The sequence below is a fragment of the Phyllobates terribilis genome, unplaced genomic scaffold, assembly GCF_046119375.1.
Source record: "Phyllobates terribilis strain yellow unplaced genomic scaffold, ASM4611937v1 Scaffold_3__8_contigs__length_932513732, whole genome shotgun sequence".
NCBI classification, from domain to species: domain Eukaryota; kingdom Metazoa; phylum Chordata; class Amphibia; order Anura; family Dendrobatidae; genus Phyllobates; species Phyllobates terribilis.
Window position 1 is genome coordinate 358418737 of NW_027362763.1, and position 26829 is coordinate 358445565.

The 26829-nt window shown below is 42.3% G+C and overlaps 1 protein-coding gene across 3 annotated transcripts in view; it reads right to left on the minus strand.

Moving 5' to 3' along the window:
* ABCC5 (ATP binding cassette subfamily C member 5) overlaps positions 1–26829 on the minus strand; it is an 85203-nt gene that overhangs the window by 49530 nt on the left and 8844 nt on the right. The gene's annotated exons all lie outside the window — the stretch shown is intronic.

The following is a 26829-nucleotide window of genomic DNA, read 5'->3' on the forward strand; positions in this document are numbered from 1 at the left end:
GAAAAGGGCAAATTAGCCTAAAGAGGATGTCTGGTCAGGAGCTCGAAAATTATATTGAAGTCATAAATCCATTAAGAAAAGCTGTGATCTGTGACTACAGTTTAGATTCATGTAGTCAGAGACACACCCCCTGTCTTATCATTGGCTCAGCCTATTGCTGTCTTCTTCCCCCCTGCAGCTCAGCCTCTTCTGATTGGCTGTTGTGTACAAGACTACCTCAGGAGAGATGATTTATAGTACAGCAAGTGCCGCACACATACCAATGCAAAATGAACCTTTATAAGGGGAAATCTGAAAAAAAAAATCTGAAAGTCACAAAGGATAGACGTGATTCAATAATTCAGGTCAGAACCGATCAAAGGCTCCTGGGAGAAATAAAGATAATTTTAGACATTTTAGAGTGGCCTTGTATTGTGGCTAGCCTAAGGCACACCTGTGCAATAATAATGCTGTCTAATCAGCATCTTGATATGCCACACCTGTGAGGTGGATGGATTATCTCGGCAAAGGAGAAGGGCTCACTAACAAATATTAGACAAATTTGTGAATATGTGAGAGAAAAAGGCCTTTTCTGTACATAGAAAATCTAGGATTTTTGAGTTCAGCACAAGAAAAATGGGAGCAAAAACAAGTGTTGCATTTATATTTTTGCTCAGTGTAGTTATTTTTTTTATGTCAGCCCTGAAATTACGTATTAGAACAATTAAAAAAATTGGTTGCAAAAGTATACCTAGCCATTTTAGATTGCACAGAAAAAGATACAATAGTGTAGATTAGTGTAAACTATTAATTTGGCTAACCAAATTTTAATGTATATACAGATTCAAAAGTCAGTCTTACAAGTAAGGTTAAGTGCACACGTAGAGTTTTTGATGTGTTTTCTCTGCGCGGAAATGTATCAAAAACACCATGTCATCCTTCTGCCAGCTAATGCAATGACAATCCTGATGTGCTGTTCACATGACACAGAAATTTCCGTTCAGGATTGTCATTGCATTTAAATACGCAGCAGGTCCGTTGTATGCTGCATTTCTGCAGCGTTTCCTGCCCACTGACTTCAATTGAACCGCAGCAAACCCGCAGGTATAAATATATCTGCGGATTTGCTGCACATTTGACTAGTCAATGGGTCAAATACGCTGCAAAACCGCACATACAAAGGTACCCAGGTCGGCTGGGGATGACTACTTCTCCCTTCATTTGACCGCCGATCCCGCTGATAACAGTAGTCTCTTCAGCCGAGCCAGCGCCTGTGTGCGCTGCGTGTGTAAAATAAATAAATAAATAAATAATAATAAAAAAACATTATTCTCACCTGTCCGGCGTCCCCTGGTGGCATCGCGATGTCCCCCGGCGATGCAATCAGCCCAGTGGCCGGTGGTACACTAACTGGGGCGGGCTCGCTAGCGGCAGTGTATATCGCTGCTGTCGGGACTGAGTTTACGTGAGGTCATCAGCTGATGATCCCCGGGAGCTCAGTTTACGGCACCGGTGCTGCGTGGGAACATTCGTGAGAAAGACGCCAGACCGATTGAAGTGTCATTACATGCGGTGGATTCACATGTATAGACAAAAGTGCGGCATTAGAACACAGCGTTTTGGACGCAGCAAAAATACGCTAGGTCCAAAGCGCTGCTTGTTGCTGATGGGGGGGGGGGGGAGGGGACGTAGCAGCTAACAAAACAACTATGAGCTGTTAATAGCCAGGGACCATGTTTACCTAATGGCACCTTCCCAGGCTAAAAATAGCAGCTCTCAGCTGCCCCAGAAATGACATGAATTGGTAAAATTGTAAAGTGCTGCGGAATATGTTGGCGCTATAAAAATAATTATTATGCTAATGAGATTGGGTATATGGGATTAGCTGACACCTAGCTCTTTTGTTTGGTGATGACAAGGTGTCAATCAGACCCTTTCATTACCAAATCTAATTAAAGTAAAGTTAAGAGTTAAACACACAGACACAGAGCAAACACTTTATTTGAAATACAACAGACACATTCTTAAATGAACCAATATACTCACCACAGTTCTGACAGTAATCCAAGGGTTAAAGCAACGTCCCATATTTCTTTTTCAAATAACTTTATTTAGCACCCAAAAGCATGCATTTCAGTACAAAAAAAACGCATAAAAAACTGCATCAAAAAATCTGGAAAATGCGTGTTTTTTCAGCAGCGTTTTTCCTGCCAAAGAGATGCAGAAACGCTGCAGAAATTTCTGCTTCAAATCCTGAACGTATGCACATAGCCCAAAGAGTTTAACTGAACAAATGTCCCTTAGTCTCATAGCTATAATAATTTTTGTCTCTATTTTGGACAATGGTATAGCTTGAAGCAGCAGCTTTCCAAGGTTAGATACAGGATCATACTAGATGAAAACCATTTTGGAGGTGTTCCTGCTGCTCCACGTTTTTCTGATAGGATATCATATTTGTCTTATTGAGGTAGCATGCCATTTATCATCACCCCAAAAATGATTTTTTTTGTGGTTACTGTGTATCTATGGGGTATATCTGTATAGTCCCACTTTACATCTGTACTTTATTATCATCAATCATTGAGAATTAAGTTAAAAATATCTGTAGCATTTTTGGGCTGAGCCAGAGCATTCCTTTCCATTTTATCTTTCATAGTATGGGATTTGGCATCTGGAATATGTATTCACCAGTTTTTAATCCCAAATCCTACTGTGTGTAAAAATTGCACATATAATTTTTTTTCTCTGTCGTGCACCCTGTTTAGTATCCATTGCTAGCACTATGAAAGCATGATAGCCCCTGGGACCTGGACGACAGGAGTACTCATCATTAGCGCCAGGCATGCACGTTAGACACTGGTACTCTGGATGTGATTATTGCTGGCGCCACGCATGTATGAGAGTACCATCTCCCTCCAGACATGGATGCCAGCAAGAGGATACATGTGACCTTGTATTCTGTATGTGCTCATGGACACCGCGGTCACATGGTCCATGACACGACCATGAGATGCCTGATCACATGGTGAGGACTCGGCTGGTCACATGGGGGGGGGGTGCGGTCTACCTGCTTTGAGGGATTTTATGTCATGTGACTGCCCTCTAGTGCTTCACAGAACGGACATGAGCAGCAGACATTTTGAAGACATTCAGGTCTCTTTTCCTCTATAAACCTTCTATTGTTTTGATACTTTTTGGACAGGATTGGATTGGCTATATAAACCAGCTCTGCCATCCATGGGATACACAAGCATCAAGTATGTTATGGAGTTATGCTGTTCCATCTTTCCTGGCCTCTTGATGAACCTTTTCCTGGACGGGAAACATGTCGGGGTCATGATTATGGACACCAAATTATTATAATATAATATAAATATAAATTATATATATACACATACATACATATTATATATATATATATATTATATATATACACATATACACACACACAGTACAGACCAAACGTTTGGACACACTCATTTAAAGATTTTTCTGTATTTTCATAACTATGAAAATTGTACATTCACACTGAAGGCATCAAAACTATGAATTAACACATGTGGAATTATATACTTAACAAAAAAGTGTGAAACAACTGAAAATATGTCTTATATTCTAGGTTCTTCAAAGTAGCCACCTTTTGCTTTGATGACTGCTTTGCACACTCTTGGCATTTGGGTAAGATTCACAAGGAGTGGACTGCTGCTGGAGTCATTGCTTCAAGAGCCACCACACACAAACGTATCCAGGACATGGGCTACAAGTATCGAATTCCTTGTGTCAAGCCACTCATGACCAGTAGACAACGCCAGAAGCGTCTTACATGGGCCAAGGAGGAAAAACACCTGGACTGTTACTCAGTGGTACAATGTATTGTTTTCAGATTAAAGTAAATTTTGCATTTCATTTTGAAATCAAGGTCCCAGATTCTGGAGGAAGAGTGGAGAGGCACATAATCCAAGCTGCTTGAGGTCTAGTGTGAAGTTTCCACAATCAGTGATGGTTTGGGGAGCCATGTCATCCTCTGGTGTAGGTCCACTGTGTTTTATCAAGACCAAAGTCAGCACAGCCGTCTACCAGGAAATTTTAGAGCATTTTATGCTTCCCTCTGCCGACAAGCTTTTTGGAGATGGAAATTTCATTCTCAAGCAGGACTTGGCACCTGTCCACACTACCAAAAGTACCAATAACTGGTTTAAAAACAACAGTATCACTGTGCTTGATAGGCGAGTTTGCTGGCCAAACCTTAACCCATAGAGAATCTATGGGGTATTGTCAAGAGGAAGATGAGAGACACCAGACCCAACAATGCAGACGAGCTGAAGGCTGCTATCAAAGCAACCTGGGCTTCCATAACACCTCAGCAGTGCCACAGGCTGATCGCCTCCAAGCCATGCTGTATTGATGCAGTAATTGATGCAAAAGTAGCCCCGACCAAGTATTGAGTGCATTTACTGAACATACATTTCAGTAGGCCAACATTTTGAATTTTAAAATCATTTTTCAAGCTGTTGTTATAAAGTATTCTAATTCACTGAGATAATGACTTTTGTGTTTTCATTGGCTGTAAGCCATAATCATCAACATTAATAGAAATAAACACTTGAAACAGATCACTCTGTTTGTAATGACTATATAATATACAAGTTTCACTTTTTGCATTGAAGAACCGAAATAAATGAACTTTTTGATAATCTAATTTAGTGAGAAGCACGTGTGTGTGTGTATAAATATATATACACACATACATACAGTGGGTACGGAAAGTATTCAGACCCCTTTAAATTTTTCACTCTGATTCATTGCAGCCATTTGGTAAATTCATTTCCGTTTTGTTTGTTTTTTTCAGTCAAGATTGGGTGCAGAGTGTACTTTAATGAGAATTTTTTTTTTTTTTTTTTTTAGAATTAATAGAATTTACCAAATGGCTGCAATGAAACAGAGTGAAAAATTTAAAGGGGTCTGAATACTTTCCGTACCCACTGTGTATGTATTTTATATATACACACATACACACTTTTATTTCTTTTCTTACCCTTTAATGTACACCCATTAAAGTATTTGTCTTTTCATAATAAAGGTTTCCTCACTTGTTAGACTAAGCTATCAATTTGTCATAAATGCATCGATAAATAGTGTTTTAATTGTTATCATGCACCACATTCACCTAGTGAGTGTATGTCCTGTTGACTAATGGGGAGATCACATTGAGGGCAAGATAAAAAGATTATGCTAGATATCTGAACTTGCACAGAAGACCATAACATAATAAAAAATAACTAACTAATCTCGGCGTATTATTCAAGTCGGTTCACTAGAAGACAACTATCAAAAAAGTACATCTACAATATACATGAGACTCTAAAAATAAAACAAAGAAATTAAATAGATGTCATAACCACGTTCGACATTCTCTAAGTGCTCTTTAACGGTACTGCATCATAATAAAACACTGCTCAGAATGATTGTTCCATTATGTAGCTAAACCCAATGAGAATTCCTGTCAAATGCAGCCTTAGTCTCAGAAATGTAAAAATAGAAGAGAATGCTTCCTTATCCGATACATTTAGTATTAATGCATCACATTATGTCCATGCTGTCGACATGAGGGATCACAAAGAAAAGATATTGAACAGAGGCAACTTTGAGGCTCCAATTCTGGTGTAAAACTCCTTGAAATATCACAAAAATGTTGCAACTTTTGGCATTTCTACACCAATCTTGTCAGCACCACCAAAGTTGGTAAAACTAGAGCTGGATGGGGCGTGGCGAAGCCACCAGATGAGTTCTTCAAAATTTACGCCACAAAAGTAGAGTACATTACACAGCGATGTACACCTACTCCTGACTAGAGAAACATGTTGAGTTTGGCACATCTCTCAATAGCAGGAACACACCTCTTATTCCATTGCTCACTTTATTAAGACTGGCATGTAAAAGTTTGGGCACCCCTGATCAAAATTACTGTTATTGTGAACAGTCAAACAAGTTGAAGATGAAATGATCTCTGAAGTTAAAGATGACACATTTCCTTTGTATTTTTGGAAAAAAAAAATATATTTTCATCTTTTACATTTTAAAAATTACGAAGAAAGAAAATGGGCTAATGCAAAAGATTGGCCACCCTGCGTGGTTAGTACCTAGTAGCACCCATTTAGAAAGTATCACTGCTTGTAAATGCTTTTTGTAGCCAGCCAACTGTCTTTCAATTATTGTTTGAGGGATTTTCATCCATTCTTCCTTGGAAAAAATTCTTCCAGTTCTGTGAGATTCCTGGGTCGTTTTGCATGCACTGCTATTTTAACACCTAGCCACAGATTTTCAATGATGTTCAGATCAGAGAACTGTGAGGGCCATTGTTAAACCTTCACCTTGCGCTTTTTGAGGTAGTCTATTGTGGATTTTGACGTGTGTTTAGGATCATTATCTATTTATAGAAGCCATATGCTTTTCAACTTCAGCTATTTTTACAGATGGTGTTATGTTTGCATCAAGAATTTGCTGAAATTTCATTGAAACCACTCTTCCCTCTACCTGTGAAATGTTCCCTGTGCTATTAGCTGCCACACAACCCCAAAGCATGATTGATCAACCCCCGTGCATAATGGTTGGCGAGATGTTCTTTTCCTGAAATTCTGTGCCCTTTTTCTCCACACATAAGTTTGATCATTGTGGCCAAAGAGTTCTATTTTAACCTCATCGGTCCACAGGACTTGTTGCTAAAATTCGTCAGGCTGAATTTTATGGTGAGGACGCAGGAGAGGTTTTCTTCTGATGATTTCCATGAAGGCCATATTTGGGGAGGGGTCTCTGAACAGTAGAACAATGTACCATAACTCCAGTTTGCTAAATCTTTCTGAAGGTCTTTTGCAGTCAAGCAGGGTTTCTGATTTGCCTCTCTAGAAATCCTATGAGCAGCTGTCACTGAAATTTTGCTTGGTCTTCCAGACCTTATCTTGACCTCCACTGTTCCTGTTAACTGCAATTTCTTAGGCTGAGTGCCCACTATGCGTTTTTCAAGCGTTTTTGCCGTGGAATTTCCGCAGCGAAAACGCTTAAAAAACGCTTGGTAATACGTGCCCCATGGTCCCCAATGATAATCCGCATGTGCTGTGCACATGCTGCGGAAATTTCCGCTGCAGATTATCATTGCGGAAAAATCCGTACCATGTCCATTAATTTTTCAGACACGCAGCGTAATTGCCGCCATTGACTTGCATTGAAACGCTTGATATCCACATCACTACATGTGCACACGCGGATATGAAGCGATTCAATGTGCGGATGGTACCCTGCTCTGGAGAAGAGGAGACTCTCATCCAGACCCGGGTACCATGGTACCTATAAAAAAAAGAATTTAAAATAAAAAATAAAGATTATACTTACCTTCCGATGGCCCCCGACCTCCTCAGCGATGCGTCCGGTGTGTTGGGCGGCTCGCAGTGGTGTGAGGACCTGACATGACGTCATGTAGTCATGTGACAGGTCACGCGACCACTGAAGTCAGCAGTCGCGTGACCTGTCACATGACTAAATGATGTCATGGCAGGTCCTTTTACACAACCGCGAGACACCGGACGAATCGGAGAAGGAGACCGGGGGCCATCAGAAGGCGAGTATAATCTTTTTTTTTTTTTTTTACCATTATTATTCTTTTTTTTTTTTAACCATTACTTGGTCACACTATATAAATCCATGCCGGCTGCATGGATTTATATAGTGTGACCAAGTTGTCAAGCACTTTTCGATGCTAAAATCGCTTGGAAAAGAACTTGATAACCCGCATGCAGAAATGCATGCAAAAACGCTTGACAAACGCTTCTACCTGGCGGGAAAAACGCATGTAAAATCCTCATGCGTTTTTCCTGCCAGAGAGAAGCGGAAAAAATATACAGCATTTCTGCATCGTGGGCACATACGCAGCACTACCAATTATTTTGCGGAAGCATGGCGTTTTCGCCGCCATTGACTTGCATTGGAACGCATGGATTACGCATCACTGCATCTGTAGATGCGCATTCCATGAATTTCAATGTGCGGACCGGGTACCATAGAACCTGTAAAAAAAAAGAATAAAAAATAAATATGTTTACCTTTTGATGGCCCTCGGTGTGCTTGTCTTCGCTTGTCGGCAGATCGCGGTGGACTGAAGGACCTGCGCTGACGTCATTTAGTCATGTGACGGCAGGTCCTTCAGTGTACCGTGAGCTGCCGGCAAGCCAGGACGGATGGAATAAAGACTCCGGAGGCCATCAGAAGGTAAGTATAGATTTATTTTTTACCATTCTTTAAGGTCACACTATATAAATCCATGCCGTTTGCATGGATTTATATAGTGGGACCAAGTTGTCAAACTATATAAATCCATGCCGTTTGCATGGATTTATATAGTGTGACCAAGTTGTCAAGCACTTTCCAAGTGGAAAGCGCTTGTCAACCCGCATGCGGAAATGCATGTGAAGAACGCTTCACATCCGCTTGTCCCTGGCAGGAAAAATGCATGTACAATCCGCATGCGTTTTTTCTGCCAGGGAGATGCAGAAATGCTCAGGAAAAAATCCGGAGCATTTCTGCATCGTGGGCACGTAGCCTTAATGACATTTCGAACTGAGGAAAGGGCAACTTAAAAATGCTTTGCTATCTTCTTAGGCTATGTGCCCACGATGCAGAAATGAAGCAGAAAATTTCTGCAGCATTTCTGCATCTCCCTGGCAGAAAAACCGCATGCAGATTGCAGGAAAAACGCATGCACAGAATACATGCGGATCCACATGCGTTTCCGCATGCAGATTGACAAGCGCTTTCCAGGCGATAGCATCACTTGGAAAGTGCTTGACAACTAGGTCACACTGTATAAATCCATGCAAACGGCATGGATTTATACAGTGTGAACCGTAAAAATTAAAACAAATAAAGCTATACTCACCCCCGAGGCCCCGGCGTGTGCTGCAGCGCTCGTTCTTGTCTGGTTCTCGGCTGCCGGCATATCGCGAGACAGAGCGGTGAAGGGCCTGCGGTCACATGACTGTGACGTCACCGCAGGTCCTTCAGCGATGCCGGCATTCAGAGAGAAGCCTTCGGAAAGGGGAGTATAAACTTTGTTATTTTATTCTTTTTTTCCAGGTACAATGGTACCCAGGTCTGGATGAGAGTCTCCTCTCCTCTAGAACTGGGTACCATCCGCACATAGAGACGCATAGAAGCCACTTGTACAAATGTACAGTCGCGGTTTCTATGCGTCTCAATGCAAGTCAATGGCGGGAGTTCCGCTGCACTTCTGCAAAATTAAATGACATGCTGCGGATTTTTGTACGCAGCATGTGCATAGAACATGCGGAATCCCCTTGGGGACCATGGGGTGCGGATTACCTAGCGTTTCACAAGCGTTTCCGCTGCGGAAATTCCGCAGCATAAATGCTTGAAAAACGCTACGTGGGCACCCAGCCTTAGAGCCTTCTCCTGCTTTGTGGGACTCCACTTTCAGGCTATGTGCCCACGTTGCAGAAATTAAGCCGCAAGTCCTCTCCCGGAAAACCGCTTGCGGAATTTGGCAAGCGTTTTTCGTGCGTTTTTGAAGCGTTTGTGACATGCGGAATTGCCTTGCGTTTTTTATTGCATTGACAAGGCAATTCCGCAAGCGTAAACGCAAAATTAATGAACATGCTGCGGATTTTTGAGCGCATCAAAAACGCTGCGGAAAAATCCGCAGCATGGGCATTGAAATTGCGGATTCTCATTGGGGACCATGGGGGACGGATTAACAAGCGTTTCACAAAAGTTTACGCTGCGGAAATTAAGCAGCATATATGCTTGTAAAAAGCTACGTGGGCACATACACTCAGAGTGCTAGGCAGCTGATTAGAAGAACCCATGGTTGTTGTTTTTTGGCACAAGATTAGAGGAGGCTGGGTTTTTATAAAACTGAGAAATTTACATCACCTGGCCTTTCCTAACAATGATAGTGAACAAGCCATAACCCTAACCGGCTAATTAAGGTACGAAACCTTAGTCAAAGTTATCTGAGCACACAAATCTCCAAGCGTGCCCAAACTTTTGCATCGGCCCATTCTACTTTTTGTATTTTTTAAAAGGAAAAAAATTACAATATGTTTTTTTTTTGCCTAAAATACAAATGAAATGTGTCATCTTTAACTTTAGGCATTTTAGAGTATGTGCATGCAGTGAGGTTTTGATGCGGTAAATCCGAGAGGAATTGCCCCCAAAAACGTATTGCAAACCTTATACCAGCATTTTCTATGAGAATTTGGAAGATCTGTGCACATGATCAGGAATTTTCCTGACAGGATTTCATGTGCATTCAAATAAGCAGCATGTCTATTCTTTGTGCGTTTTTGCCTGAATTTTTCCTATACAATGCATTGGAAAAAACGCATCATCCGCAATCCGAAATCTGCAGGCAAAAACGCAAGAAAAAGCATCAAAAACTTGCTGCCAAGAGGTGCAGAACCTTGCAGAAATGCTGCAGAAATTTCTGCAAACAAAATACTGATCATGCTCACATACCTCAGTAATCGCTGCGAATTGCACTTGCGCTGCGTGCAATCCGCAGAGTCCAGATGTTAGAGCATAGTGGATGGGATTTCAAGAAATCCCATGTCCGCTATGCGTCTCAGTGCTCCTGTGTATCGCTCGCGGACATGCAGATTGCAGATTTACAGATCGCAGCATGTCAATTTCTCCGCTAGTCTCCGCAAGAGAAATTATATCAGTGCAATGCATAGGATGCAGTGAATCCACATGGTTCAATGAACACATGTGGATTCACCTGCGTGCAGCGTGCCAATACCGACCGAGTGCACATACTCTAAGAGATCATTTCATCTTCAACTTGCTTAACTGTTCACAATAACAGTAAGGCCCATGATGCAGAAATTCTCAGAATTTTTTTTTGAGCGTTTCTGCATCTCCTTGGCAGAAAAAAAGCATGCGGATTGTACATCCGCTTGTCCCTGGCAGGAAAAACGCAAGTGAAGTGTTCTTCACATGCATTTCCGCGCGATTTTAGCATGACTTGGAAAGTGCTTGACAACTTGGTCACACTATATAAATCCATGCAACAGGCATGGATTTATATAGTGTGACCGAAAGAATGGTAAAAAATAAAGAATAAATATTATACTTACATTCTGATGGCCCCCGGTGTCTTTATCCAATGCGTCCTGGCTTGCCGGCAGCCGAGACAAGGACACCGGGGGCCATCAGAAGGTAAGTATAATGTATATTTTTTATTTTATTCTTTTTTTTTTTTTTTACAGGTTCTATGGTACCCGGGTCCGGAGGAGAGTCTCCTCTTCTTCAAACCCGGGTACCATCTGCACATTGAAACGCATGGATTCCACATGTACAGATGCAGTGATGCGGATTCCATGCGTTCTAAGGCAAGTCAATGGCGGCGAAAACGCAGCGCTTCCGCAAAATAATTGGTAGTGCTGCGTATTTTTCCGCAATGATAATCCGCAGTGGAAATTTCCACAGCATGTGCACAGCACATGCAGATTATCATTGGGGATGGCAGACCTTCTACCAAGCGTTTTTTAAGCGTTTCTGCAGCGGAATTGCCGCTGCGGAAAAGCTTAAAAAACGCATAGCGGGCACACAGCCTAAAGCTGCCTATTGAAGTCTATGGAGATGCAGTCTGTGGGAATGATGCTGCAAAATCCACCATGGTAAATACTACTGTGAAAGAGGCTGTGCGGCGAGAATAACCAGACAAAGGGAAAACTTGAACAAATGTTGTCACGTAGAAACCAGGGCTGTGGAGTCGGAGTCAGTGCTCATTTTGGTAGAGTCGGAATAAAATGGACTCCTAAAATATATAATAAATTGGGTGCAGTAGATCAATGCAGTTTGTGGGGAATATTTTTTCATAGGAATTTGGGAAAGTTATGAAATGTCCTATAAATGGCTGTTCTATTCCTGATCTAAGGCTACATTCACACACAGCGTTTTTGCTGCGTTTTTTGAGGATACGCTTTTCAGCTGCAAAAGCAGATCAGCTTTTTAAAAAACCGCATCACCTGAAAGGTTTTTGAGCTCATAGATGTTTTCAATAGCAAAAGCAGATTAGAAAAACGCCGCACAAACTGACATGCTCATTCTTTGTGAGGATCTGTTTTTGAGCCCAAAAACAGATCCTCACAAAACGATGTGTCTGAATGTCATATCTTGAAACCCATTGACTTTGCTGGGATGCCCAGAGACACTGCATTTTACTGCAAAAAACGGATCCACAAAAACGCTGTGTGTGAATCATGGCCGTAGCCAGTGAGGGGCAGGGGGGCAGCTGCCCCCCCCCCCTAGAAGCAGGGGCACGCACCTATCAAAACTCGCTTGTATGCTGCAGTGCTCCCGTCCTGCACTGGATCCAGACTGCAGGGGGCAATCTCCCCTCCTCTGTCCTGTCTTCTGCCGTCTTCACCAGAGAGAGGAGGGGGAGGGGTGCCTGCCCTGCACAGGATCTGATTCCTGGGCCCCGAGCTGGAGAACGTGAAAGTACTACTGCTCATCTCTGTCACAGGAAGGTAACTAATGCTAATATTGTAGGCGATTATTATGTGCTCTCTGTACAATGTGTGTGAACTATATGTGCGATATAGGCAATGTACTATTTGCTGTCTGTAGCTGTCATCTGTCTATCACACTCTATCCATCCATCCCTCCATCTATCCATCATTATATTCTATCTAAATATCTTGATTATTGTATCATAAAAATGATTAAATGTCTGATGTTCACATTGTACTACAATAAATTTTTCATTTAAATATAAGCAATATATGTGGGAGTCGGACTCGTGGAGTCGGTGTAAGGGAAATTGAGGAGTCTGAGTCGGAGTAGCAGGTTTGGCTTACCGACTCCACAGCCCTGGTAGAAACAAGATATGAGCACATTGCTTGGCGTAACCCCAGTGCAGGTCAGTGCTCTGTGCCGTGGACAGGAGCCGCATGAATTTTCTTAACCTCAGGAATCCCAGGCTTGGCTTGTGATTAGCTGAGCTGGTGAGATGTCACCTGTGAGACACATGCCGCACAGATAAGCAAACCAGTCTGGCAAATCAAACACTGCGCCGGGAAACTCATAAGCTCATAAAAATCGCATTGCCCCTGTCCATAGCCAGAGAGGCCAAAATAGCCATCCGTTCATCTCTAGTAGGGACTGATTAGCACCTATAAGTGTGATATATAGAATTTTAAACAAAAAAGCTGAAAACCCCTTAAATCATCAGCTAACATTAAAAAACTACTAGTCAGAAACAGAAGTGCCTTTTCCAGAGTCATCCAGACATGACTTCATTTCGGCTAAATGTACACTTTCGATAAGGAAGTAACAGAAAATAAAGCCAACCCAATCAGACAGCAATTCTCGTCCAGCTTGTAATCTACCAATTAGGATAAAGGCACTAAGCCAATGAAAAAGCTGTTGCCATAGGAAACCCTGACATCGGATATAAAGGTCAGGCCGAAAACATACAAGGGAGCAGCCGCAGTTATCACATGCTAGAGAAAGACAATGAGGTGCCTGCATGCAGCCACTGCCTATGACACATTGCAAAACCATCTGAATGGATGAAAAAATAAGGATGTGGGCAGGGGCCTCACACAGTGCTGACTCACCATGACAAGCAGCTGACCTGATGCAATTATGTACATTCAAGACATGGTTATTAACCCTATGCGTCCACCTGTTTACACTATGCGTACATTGTTATGCCAGGTGTGCAATATGCACTTGTACATGGTTTGTTTTCTTTACATCTGCATACTAAATAATAGGGAAAGAGGCAAAGAAATATTAGAAGACTCAATAGCACAGTCATTAAATAGGTCAATCAGTGAATATGGTAGGACAAATTTATTTTACTCACTTATATAGCACCATTAATTCTGCAGCGCTTTACAGACATTATCGGCACTGTCCCCATTAGGGCTCACAATCTAGATTCCCTATCAGTATGTCTTTGGAGTGTGGGAGGAAACCGGAGAACCAGGAGGAAACCCACACAGACACGGGGAGAACATACAAACTCCTTGAAGATGTTGTCCTCAGTGGGTTTGAACCCAGGATGGCAGCGCTGCAAGGTTGCAGTCCTAACCACTGAGCCACCGTGCTGCCCTATAGAATGTTATGGGGGGAAAAAAAAAAAAACAACTAAAAGTAGACATACAGAATTTTTTTATTTTTCTTCACAGTGTGCTGAGATTTGGTGAGGTCACAGTTATACACTGCAGATTTTCTGCATGCATGGATGGATGGAAATGTGCAGCATATCTAGCAGCTTTTTTTTATAATGCCCTTACAGTGAGTAGAGGCTACAGAGGAGCAGAAGGACCCTGCAGATGCCTAAACACAGCTGTGTTGCCAAAAGAAAGTGTAGGGGGTTGTGGATAATAATGCAGTCTACAAGTTAAAGTACAAAGCAAAAAATAGACACTTACAGCCATGAGAACACACAGAAATAAGTTGATTTTAGGCAAATGAAGAAAGACAAATAATAAATTGAATGTTCACTAAAAGACTACACAAAATTATATAGCAGAATGTAAAAGGCAAGACTTGGCGCAGGGTCAGAAATCAGACAAAGACTTGACATATACACTTATTTTGGACTTGTGCCTCCCACTTGGTGGTATGTCATGGTATGATTTGACGCTTTTGTTATGCAGATGCCCCCCCCCCCCCCAAGTCTTGTGTGATTCCGGACCCTGTGAATGTCTCGCCGTTTTACATTCTATTATTTTTGTGAAGTTATGTGGATTATGGCTATAGGCATTATAAGTTAGAGTACAGACATGAGCAGAAAAAAAGCCCATTGCTACTACTGGTGATTTGAATAAAGCAATATGTATCTCAACAATGGCAGGGGAACAACAAAGAATAAAATGCAAGCTGTCAGATTAGACATGAAACTGAAAGGTATTGAAAACTAGTTGTTAATTAAACCTTTCCCCGCCATGGACGTAGTTCTTGCAGGGAGGAAGATCAGTAGCCATGGATTTATGAGATATGTCTTGTCAACTAATGCTTCTATGCCAGTCTGGATTACAGCTAGAGGGGCGATCTAGGTCTGGTTCTATAGCTCTGAATTTCAGCTTTAGAATATGACCAGAATAGCCTGTGATCAAGCCCAAGCTATAGCAGATTAACTTGAGAGCCGCATGCGAGTCTGCACCTCTCTCCTGACTAAACTCCCAAGGGTTCCATCTCAGTCTAGATCGCAGCCTTAGTTGGAAGCCTGAATGCTTGGCTTTAACGGGAACCTGTCAGGTCCCCCGTGCCCCCAGAACCACCAGCAGTTGTGTCTACATGGCTAAATAATACTCTAACAGTCCCTGTATTACATTACGCACAAACAGATCTTTAGAAAAAGTATTTCTAAAGTCCGTTTATATGTAAATGAGGCCTTTGACTAATTGATGGGGCCATTGGTGTCTCCAGACTAGTCGGCCCACTTAGCATGTTATCACTCCCCTGTGGGCGTGATAACATGCCTTACAAGCGCCAGCGTTATACGTACCTCACGCATGCATACCACTTCTCCTCCTCACATCATTGATCCTCTGAAGCCAGGTGTACGTGTGCCGGCCTCAGAGAGGCGCACTACACATAATCCGAAGTCTTCTGCACTTGTGATCATGCACAGTGCGGATCTGAAGCCGGCACGCGTACACCTGGCTTCAGAGGATCAATGATGTGAGGGGGAGAAGTGGCAATGAGGTAAGAATATACTGTATAGTTTCCTGACTGAATTTGAGAACTGCAACATGTCAAATCTTTCAGCGTTTCTGCAGTGTTTTTTTTTCATCCATATAAAGCAATGAGAAAGTGAGAAAACGCTGCAAAAACTGCAACAAAAATTTTTGCTGCAGTTTGGTGGATAAAACTAACTTTATTAAACATGTACTGTATGCTATCAATGTAATAGTAGTGGACAACCTCTTTAAGGGGCAGCTTGATAATGTGCCAGGTCCTGGTCCCCTTTCTTAAAAAAAATGTGGGTATGAGGTTTAATATGTTTTTTTTTTTTTTTTTGCAGTTTAATTTTTATTTGTACATGTCAAAAGTGTGGAAATTGTCTAGTCTACCAAAAGAGCAAAATGTCCAAAAAGCCCTGACAACGATGAGGTTAAGAATACTGTGCAGTTTTGTGCTGCCACTTCCATGCAAATATAGCTGAACTTGTAAATTCGCAAAACCACAAAGTCTCAATGTAAGAGTCACAGCCTCACCACCAAGTCAGCACCCAGGACCAATTAAACTCGAGTGAACTGAATGTGTCAAACAACCTCTGTTATATGCAAGGTCACACCAGACTGTGCTGACAAGTCATGTACAGCCTACAGTATGGAGCCCACGCAGGGAATGACCATGATACAGTCACTAGCTGATCAAGACCAGACACTAATTCAACCTTTAGGCTATGTGCCCATGATGCAGAAATGCTCCGGATTTTTTCCTGAGCGTTTCTGCATCTCCCTGACAGAAAAAAAGCATGCGGATTGTACATGCGTTTTTTCCTGCCAGGGATAAGCAGAAGTGAAGCGTTCTTCAGATGCGGGTTGTCAAGCGCTTTCCAAGCGATTTTACCATCACTTGAAAAGTGCTTGTCAACTTGGTCACACTATATAAATCCATGCAAACGGCATGGATTTATATAGTGTGACCCCAAAGAATGTCAAAAAATAAAAAATAAATCTATACTTACCTTCCGATGGCCCCTGGAGTCTTGCTTCGCTCCGTCCTCGCTTGCCGGCAGCTCACGGTACACTGAAGGACCTGCCGTCACATGACTATGAGTCCTTCAGTCCACTGCGATCTGCCGGCAAGGGAGAACAAGCGCAGCGGGGGCTGTCAGAAGATAAATATGATATTTATTTTTTATTCTATTCTTTTTTTCACAGGTTCTATGGTACCCGGGTCCGGAGGAGAGTGTCCTCTCCTCCACACCCGGGTACCATCCGCACATTGAAACGCATGGAATGCGCATCTACAGATGCAGTGATGCGGAATCCATGCGTTCCAATGCAAGTCAATGGCGGTAAAAACGCAGCACTTCCGCAAAATAATTGGTAGTGCTGCATTTTTTTCCGCAATGATAACCCGCAGCGGAAATTTCCGCACCATGTGCAAAGCACATGCGGATTATCATTGGGGACCATGGCAGGCCTTCTACCATTTTTAAGCGTTTCTGCAGCATTTTTGCCGCTGTGGAAACGCTTAAAAAACGCATCGTGGGCACACAGCCTTAGGCTATAGTCACACGTTGCGTTTTTGCTTTTTTTAAATGCAAATTTTAGGCTGTGTGCCCACTATGCGTTTTTAATGCATTTCCGCAGCGTTTTTGCAGCTGCGGAAACGCATTAAAAACGCATGGTAGAAGGGCAGCAATGTTCCCCAATGATAATCCACATGTGCTGTGCACATGCTGCAGAAATTTCCGCTGCGGATTATCATTGCGGAAAAAAACGCAGCACTACCAATTATTTTGCGGAAGAGCTGCGTTTTAACCGCCATTGACTTGCATTAGAACGCGCCAATTACGCAAGACTGCATCTGTACTTGCGTAATTTGCACGTTCTAATGTGCGGATGGTACCAAGGTGTAGAGGAGAGTGTCCTCCACACCCAGGTACCATAAGAAAAAAAAGAATAAAATAAAAAATAAAGATTATATCCACCTTCCGACGGCCCCCGGACTCCTTCTCTTCGCTTGCTGACAGATTGCGCAGGACTGAAGGACCTGCGCTGACGACACAGTCATGTGACGGCAGGTCTTTTCAGTACCGCGATCTGACAGCAGCCAGCACAGGAGCGCTGCATGTCTCGGGGGCCATCGGAAGGTAAGTATTAGTTTATTTTTAACCACTCTCTCGGGTAACACTATATAAATCCATGCTGTTTGTATGGATTTATATAGTGTGACCTAGTTGTCACAAGCACTTTCCAAGTGATGCTAATCGCTTGGAAAGCGCTTGTAATTCTGCATGCGGAAATGTCAGTGAATAACGCTTCATTTCCGCATGTCCCTGGCAGGAAAAACGCATGTACAATCCGCATGCGTTTTTTCTGCCAGGGAGATGCAGAAACGCTCAGGAAAAAATCCTGAGCATTTCTGCATCGTGGGCACATAGCCTTAAGCTGCATTTTACAATACCAGCAAAGTCTATGATATTTCTGAAATCTCATGCACACACATTGTTTTTTTTTCCTGACTGATTTGGAAAACTGCTGCGTTTTTTGCAAACTGCAACATGTCACTTCTTTCAGTGCTTTTGGCAGCAATTTTTCACCCATAGAAAGCATGGAATAAGTGCAAAAACACAGGTATCTGCTTTTACTGCATTTTTGGTGCAAAAACCTGAGGAAGTTGAATCGTGTTTTTTATGCACTAAACTTTATCAGCATGCACAAGAGACAAATATACCTGACAAAAACGCAGCAAAACCTTTTTGTAAGCAGCTTCTTTACTGCCAAGAGAGCAGGTTTTGCCTGCAGAAAAAGCGCTATGTGTCAATACAGCCTTAAAGGGAATCTGCCACTAGATTTTTGCGACCTCATCCGAGAGCAGCATAAGGTAAGGATTATTTAGAGATGTCACTGACTTTACTGGGTGCAGCAGTTGTGATGTAGATGTAGCAGAGCTCAGAAAGCTGACCCCGCCAACAGCACAGCTTTCTATGTACATTGTATATTGACAGTAAGCTGTTAATCAATGCTGGGGGAATGGTCGGACCAGAAGGCACAGGGCAACTAGTCCAGCTTGGTGTGGGTTGATGTAAGTAACTAATAGAAGATATGGGTGAGTGTGTGTGATATAAACTATGTCCTGCAAATAAAACACTTATTCTATTGAAACAACAGCACCTAGCCTAATAAGTGACATCCCTGAAATCAGTGTCTCAGCCCCTACACCATGCTGCCCTCAGATTACACAGCAAAAACCTGCTGATTCCCTTTAAGGATGAGAAACAGATGTCCCTGATGTACTTTCAAGGAACTTGAAAAAAAATTGTCATCTTCTACAGCTCTAATATGTGATCACTTATAGTAAATTGTCAAATGTATAAAAGTAAATTAAAGAGCTCTTATTTTTTTAGGCTGGGGTCAAACATAGCACTTGGCACAGGTGTAGTGCACATCCATTTGCCTTTGCTGAGAAGCCGCTCTGTAAATGTTGCAGCAACTTTAGACTGTATTAATAGTAAGTTATTGACCAGTGGGAGACACAGGACAGCAGTACCAAGGAGCAGCCAGAGTCCAGTAGGAGAGTACAAGGAGCAGCCAGAGTCCAGTAGGAGAGTACAAGGAGCAGCCAGAGTCCAGTAGGAGAGTACAAGGAGCAGCCCGAGTCCAGTAGGAGAGTACAAGGAGCAGCCCGAGTCCAGTAGGAGAGTACAAGGAGCAGCCCGAGTCCAGTAGGAGAGTACAAGGAGCAGCCCGAGTCCAGTAGGAGAGTACAAGGAGCAGCCCGAGTCCAGTAGGAGAGTACAAGGAGCAGCCCGAGTCCAGTAGGAGAGTACAAGGAGCAGCCCGAGTCCAGTAGGAGAGTACAAGGAGCAGCCCGAGTCCAGTAGGAGAGTACAAGGAGCAGCCCGAGTCCAGTAGGAGAGTACAGTTTTATATATGCCTATAAAGTAGGCAGCTCAGATCAGGAGACCTAGTGGTCTGTGTTCATGGATGAGTGAAACGAGCATAAGAGAAATAAATAGTCTCTATGGGAGTGTGGCTGCAGCTTACTTCCCTCATCCTACTGAGAACATATATGCTTGGCCAAGCAGAGTGAATGAGCATTCGGCTGACAGCCATCAAATGTCTATGCCCCCCTTAGTAAGCAGGAGCCTGACGGGTCGCTATGAAGGGAATGAAACTTGCACTATTTGAAAGCCCATTGGCCACATACACAGGATTGTGTTAAATGGCCTGATTGTGCCAAATATATATGTTTTTTCTTTTTGTGTGAGGAATCTCTTGGGGTAGGCAGCTCACCTGTGCTGCGTCCAAAGCGCTGCGTTGTACAGTAGAAGCACAGTGGATGGATTTATAGAAATCCCATGCCCACAAGCCGCAGCATGTCAATCTCTGTTGCGGAGACGATTTACATGTGGGATTGGACGCGGTGTAAGTCATGTACTGGGAGTGTTGCTCAGGACACGGTGGAGCCAAGGGCGAGAAAACCAACTCTTACACAGTTTGTTCCCAAAATAACTATTTTACTTAAAGTGAGTATTTTTACCCAGATAATAGAAAACATTTAAACATTATACAGACATTAGCCAATGGCTGGAACCTCTGTGCTATACAGCATGGCACCTAAGCAATCTGTATTTACTATTTTTCTATAGACTTGCCTACTGGAGTGCCTATCTAAACCGGCCGCCTATTACCGTTTTACACACCGAGAATTGGATTAATTGTATGAGTGTAACGTACAAGCTAGCCTGCGGTACAGCACTGAAGTTTACAATCTTACAAATATTTCCTCTATTTCTCCAACCAAATTTTCCTCTCCCTTTCCGTGGTGTCTACAGCAAACTCAGAGGAACAGTCCGTCCTCAACTGTAACGAAGTTGCCCAAGGTGACGGTAGTTTAGCCGTAAATAAAGTCTTACGCAGTTGAATAACTGTCCAGTACTAAAATGCTCTGAAGAAACTTTCTCCTGTAACAAAATGGAGTTCAAGTATGGTCCGGAGTTCGTTGTGTGCCGTGTCAGCACTTCAAAGTGGATTGGGTTTTTTAGTTATTAAAAAAAACTGTGGCAGCGAATCTGAAAGTTCTGGATGCTGGTATTAGCAACAAACGTTGTGTGAAGAAGTTAATATACCTAACTACAGGCTATATTTCAGCATTAAATATTTTGGCGCCAAAATGTTATGTGCTGAGTGAACAGCTACTCACTGCAGGGCCCCTTCAACCGGTGAGCGGTACAATTGATGCATGTGGCTTAATTCCTCAGGGGTGTCTAACACCCCTTCACTGCAGGTCCCATCCTTTATCGTCTCTTAGCAGCGTTTCTGATAGGAATTTCCTCAAACCTAGACAGGTTCTGGTCGCGAGCAAGCTCAGCTCCAGTATGCCGCTCCTCTGCTGTCAATGGGGTGTTCTCACAAGCAGATGCTACTGAATTCCCTTCTAGCGCATCCTTTCCTGTTCAGGACATATTCCAGACTACCCCCAAGATGGGCGCTCCACTTATTCCTGTCACGTACTTTCAACTGTCAACTGGGAAATCCCCTGAGCACATTAAGCCCCTCCCACACTGGAGGTAGACAAAGCACCAACTCTCCTTTGGTTGTTGGGCAAATTTCACCGTTACTACCCTCTAACAGAATGCACTGAACTCCCTATAACCAATATATTAACTGCTTATTCTTACATTCCTGTATAATCATGTAATACAATGCATTTGAAATCATTCACAGAGTTAAAACCTTACATCAAAATATATGCACAGTCTTTCAACAAGTACAGTGTTATACTGGTGTGCATACAAGTTCACCCAATTACATCACTCTGGTGAATCGACACACATATGGCCAAAGCATGGCTATAGCCTGATCGTGGGCACATACCCTTAAAGCCTGGAAAAACTTACTGAACCAACATTAATGCAGCAAGGTCACCTTCATTACAATTGTAAAGTCATCGATAACTCTTTAGGTTCACATGAGTAATATGAACAATTCCAGTACTTATTCCATCTCCACAAACGTGAGTCATCACAAAGATCTGAGTGGGAGAGTAAGACATACAATACAAGTCGATCTTTTCCCATGGTAAACTGTACAATGGAAGATATGGCTAAAAAGGGTACGCAATAAAAACCTATATATGGACTTGTGGTAAAAACTAAGTATAAGGGTGCGCCTGCCACAAGAGCAGGGCTGTGGAGACGGTAAGCCAAACCTCTGACTCCTCAATTTCCATGACACCGACTCCACCATACATGGCTCATGTTTAAGTGATAAATTTACTGTAGCATAGATTCATCTCAGCTAAAAGTCTAGACCCTTACATCAGGAAAAGGACATTTCATAACTTTCCCAAATTATGAAAAAAAATATTCCCCACAAACTGCATTGAACTACTGTACCCAATTTATTATATATTTTAGGAGTCGGAGTTATTCCATTTTATACCAACTCCACCAAATGGGCTCCGACTCCACGACTGACTCCACAGCCCTGCACAAGAGTTCGGCCAATGGCTCCATGATTAAAAAATAAGATTGCATAGCAATTGGTCATTAGATTGGGCATTGTTTTCCAAAGTAATGTCTCCTTTATGGAAAGGGAATATAGGTCTTGTAAAATTCTCCATACAGAACTAGACAATTAACACTTATGAGAGCCTCATAAGAACAAATTAATGTAAAAAACATAACTGCAGTAAATGCAATGGACCAGAATCACCTTTACGTTGTCAGAATGATGTGAAGACGGTACCAAGTTGGCCAATTTGCCCATATTTTTAAACTCCCAGGAAACCTTTCCTAATGTACACTTCCTGACAGAAGTTATGTCGCTTATCCATGTTATGTAAATTAAAGCTTATAACCTGACGTTAACTTCATCCATTGGTTTTATAAATTACTCTTTTGAAAGCTGAAACCCTCCCAAATTTGGTTTAGGTTAAGAAAATAAATTGGCATCAATGCTGAAATATTGATCATTTAATGAACACAGAATGGTCAGATTTTGGCAAGACAAACGTTTTGTCGCCCACAGAAAGTAATGTGATATTCAAACAAATAATTATCTTAAAATACAAATATATGTTGCATAGCATTGGTGAATGAAGTTGTGGTGCTATTAGAGTCATATTTAATATTTTGTGTGACTTCCATGAGCTTGAAGGACTGCATCCATGCGGTTCAACAATGATTCATACAATTTATTAATGAAGTCATCAGGAATAGCAAAGAATGCAGTCTTACATGCCTCCCAGAGTTCATCTAGATTCTTTGGTTTTGTCTTCCAAGCTTCCTCTTTCATCCTACCCCAAACATGCTCAATGATGTTCATGTCCGGTGACTGGGCTGGCCAGTCCTAGAGCACCTTGATCTTTTTTGCCTGGAGGAACTTTGTTGTAGAGATGGATGGATGAGATGGAGCACCATCCCGCTGCAGAATTTGACCCCTTTTATGATTTGGAATGTAAGAGGTAGCTAATACTTCTTGATATTTTAGGCTATTGATATTGCCTTCCACCTTGCAAATGTTTCGCACACCCCAATATTGAATGTAACCCCAGACCATGATCTTTCCACCACCAACTTTAACTGTTTTCTGGGTGTATTTTGGAATTTTGGATCCATACTCCTGCAGTATTTGCGGCAGCCGTGGTGTAATTCTACTGAAGATTTATCAGAGAAATCCACCTTCTGCCACTTTTCCAGCGTCCATCTGTTTAGCAGGCTGTGGGACTTTGCAAATGCCACACGTTTTTTTATTTGCCTTTTGTTTAGTGCTGGCTTCTGGGCACTAATTCGACCATGGAGGCCATTTCAAGACAGAATCCTACAAACTGTTCTAGTTGACACAGGGACTTGAGGTGACCAGGCCTGTTGGAGCTCTGCTGCAGTGGAAGAGGGGCTTGCTTTTGGATTTTCTAACCAACAAACGTTCCTCCTGAGCAGTTGTCTTGCAGGGTCTGCCGGACCTGGGCTTGTCAAACACATCTCCAGTCTCTTCAAATCTTTTTTTAATTCTTTGTACATGACGCTGAGACACACTAAAGGTGCCAGACACCTCTGCAGTGGATCTGGTCTTCAGCCTCTTGATAATCAAGGCTTTGGTCGCAGGGTGGATTTTTGGCATGTTGTCAGAGCTCAAGTTGCAGTTCAAGTGAAGGTCTGGGGTGCTGGGTTTCTTTTTATACACACCCACTAATTAACCGATCATTTACTGAGCACTGGTGAGAATGTAAACTAGGATTGGGTGCATTATATGACCAGGCGACAAAACTTTTGTCTTACCACAATCTGACCATTCTGTGTTCATTAAATGATCAATATTTCAGCATTGATGCCAATTTATTTTCTTAACCTAAACCAAATTTGGGAGGGTTTCAGCTTTCAAAAGAGTAATTTATAAAACCAATGGATGAATTTAACGCCAGGTTATAAGCTTTTATTTACATAACATGGATAAGCGACATAACTTCTGTCAGGGAGTGTAGGACATACTGTCTTTTGCTCTTACCATTATCTCTTGGAAATCTGCATGGCTTAACATAGCACATCTTATACTGGTTGTATCTCTAACTAAAAGGGATGGATACACTGGAAATGGAGCTTTGCTGGCTTCCCGAGGAATTGATACTTCTGTGTAGATTGTACTTCCCCTACGTACTAAAAACACAATAAAGAGTGGGACATTACTAAGGGAAGGAGTGTAAATTTGTAAGCAGGTGATCGACCAGTTGACTAAAAAGACTTCCTGTCCACTATGACAACTCTACATAATTCTTCTAAAGCAGTAGTCCCCAAATATTTGTACCTTGAGAGCCACATTCAACTCAGAGAGACTGTGGTATCCAGCCCCCTCAATCCCCCACAGTAGTTATACTCAGAGCCCATCATTACCAGTATGATGACAGCCAAAGCTTCCCCACAGACAGCATGCAGACACCTTGTTCCTCTCTCCCATATAAGCAGTCTACTGACATCCAGGGGATCCCACTTTATACACATTTAGCATTCCTACATCAAGCGCCCTCACCACACTATTGCATTCAGCTTGAAGCACCCTCTGTAACTACCGTATCCTCCTATCTCCAGCTTACCATATTTATCTCTTTTCCTGTCAGTATATGCACATGCAGATCTGTTCTTCTGTGCAGTGGTACTGACAAAAGTCATCATCTGGAGACCTGCTCTTCATGTGTTTGCTAGACTTAATGCAGCAAGCTCACAGACAGCCGTGAACCATACATCATGGGCTCATGTGGCACTCGAGCCATAGGTTGGGGACCCCTATTATAAAGGATGGTTGTACAATTATTGCTTGGTCACTGATATCTGGAAAAGAAGCTATTCCTTAAAGTAGAAGAAATAAAATCACTGCCCTGCTGGCCCATTATATATCATTCCGGTAGTATTACCTTATTTAGTTTTCCTTTCTCTATGAACATTCTAGGATTTGTCGTCTTCAATTAAATCACATGATCTTATGGTGACTCCCTGAGAATTACGCCGCTTTATATTATCCACAGAGAAGGTCACCATCTCGGTTACCAGAATTTCCCGTATGACGACACTTCATGGAACGTATCACTGAAGTTCACCATGGGTGGTGAAGGTGGAGACAGAAACATGTATCACAGTTAATGATGATGATTGCATGGGTTCTGTCGCACAGCTATTATGTAGAAGATGACCGTTTAGCCTCCCTGACTGTATAGTTATATTTTCCTATTTAGGTGAATATGAAGCAAGGATAATCACATTGTACTCCCAAGCAGGCAGAGATACACTGCCTCCAAATGCCAATGTGATGCTACACTGATGCATCATGGGATTGATAGAGCATAGAGGAATAAAATGCAGGATGACAGCTAGGAAGCAAAACAGAGGATGAACTGTATGTAAATGAGTACACCATATGTACGAGAAATGCGAGTGTGATAGACAAGAAGGTGGGGGGAGCAAGGACTGAAAAATAAATTGCAGAACTGATTCATCTGCTACCAACATTCAACCGGCTTTAGTAAATAAAGTCAGTCTCCTCCTTCGCTGGTTTCTACCCACATACCAATAATAACTGGTTTTCTAAGTGCTCCTTTATTTGCATTAATTAGTGGCCCAAGCATATGATTCTCTGCCTAGCCTCGTCAATTATCTGGCTTGGGTGTGGGCTGATGTACGTAATTAATAGAAGATATGGGTGAGTGTGTGTGATATACATTTCTTTTATGTGAAATAGTCATCCAGAGAATTCACACTCTTCGACTTAGGATATTAAAAATACATACCTGCTGGATAACAGACAGGTGCACGGCCATTGATATGAAACCTCATGGTGTCAACAATAGACTATGTGAACAATACAATCATTCTCCAATGTTCCATGCTTCAAAGCAAACTGAAACCAGCAGGGCAAAGAAACAAAATACTATTGTGTGACACTTATGCAAAGATCTCAGTGAGATAGGATACATAAGGAGGGTACTATCCTATGGTGCTAAATATGCAAGGCCCATCATATGTTCCCCTATGGAATGGTATTACCTTTCTATTCTCTTCTGATCATTTCTGCCATACTTATTTTTCTCACAAACTGTCCTTAAAGAAGCTCTCCCAGCTAATTTTTTATTCCCTAATCCTCTCTAAATATATCTGTAGTTTAGTGTAGGTGCATTAAAATTGTTACGGAGAGCAGTTTTCTCTGGTTTCCAGCGCCGCTCTGGTCCTCTACTGGATCATGTGACCACTCCTCCACTTTGCCTGCTCACATAGGGACTGTTGTGAGGAGCAGTGGATGCTTTCTCATAGTAAGTCAATGGAGCCTCAGAACGAAAGCTCCTTAGACTTCGCGCTCAAGCAGACGTCTGTAAAAGTTGTTCATGAGCAATTGGGAGACCTGGGTACAATCCGGGTATGTATAGATTTACTTTTCTATAACCTGTATGCCCATAGTAGAGGTCTGATATCTCCCAGAGGGTGACAGATTCCCTTAAGGGATATATTCATTAAAGGGACTGCCAGCGCAGAATGACTGTTCATACCAAGTACAGGCACTCGGTGCACCTTTGGCATGGCCTAACATTTAAGTGCACCTTTCCACCTACATCTCAGCCCTTCTCTGCCTATATGAAGCCAGAGCTGTCAAAGAA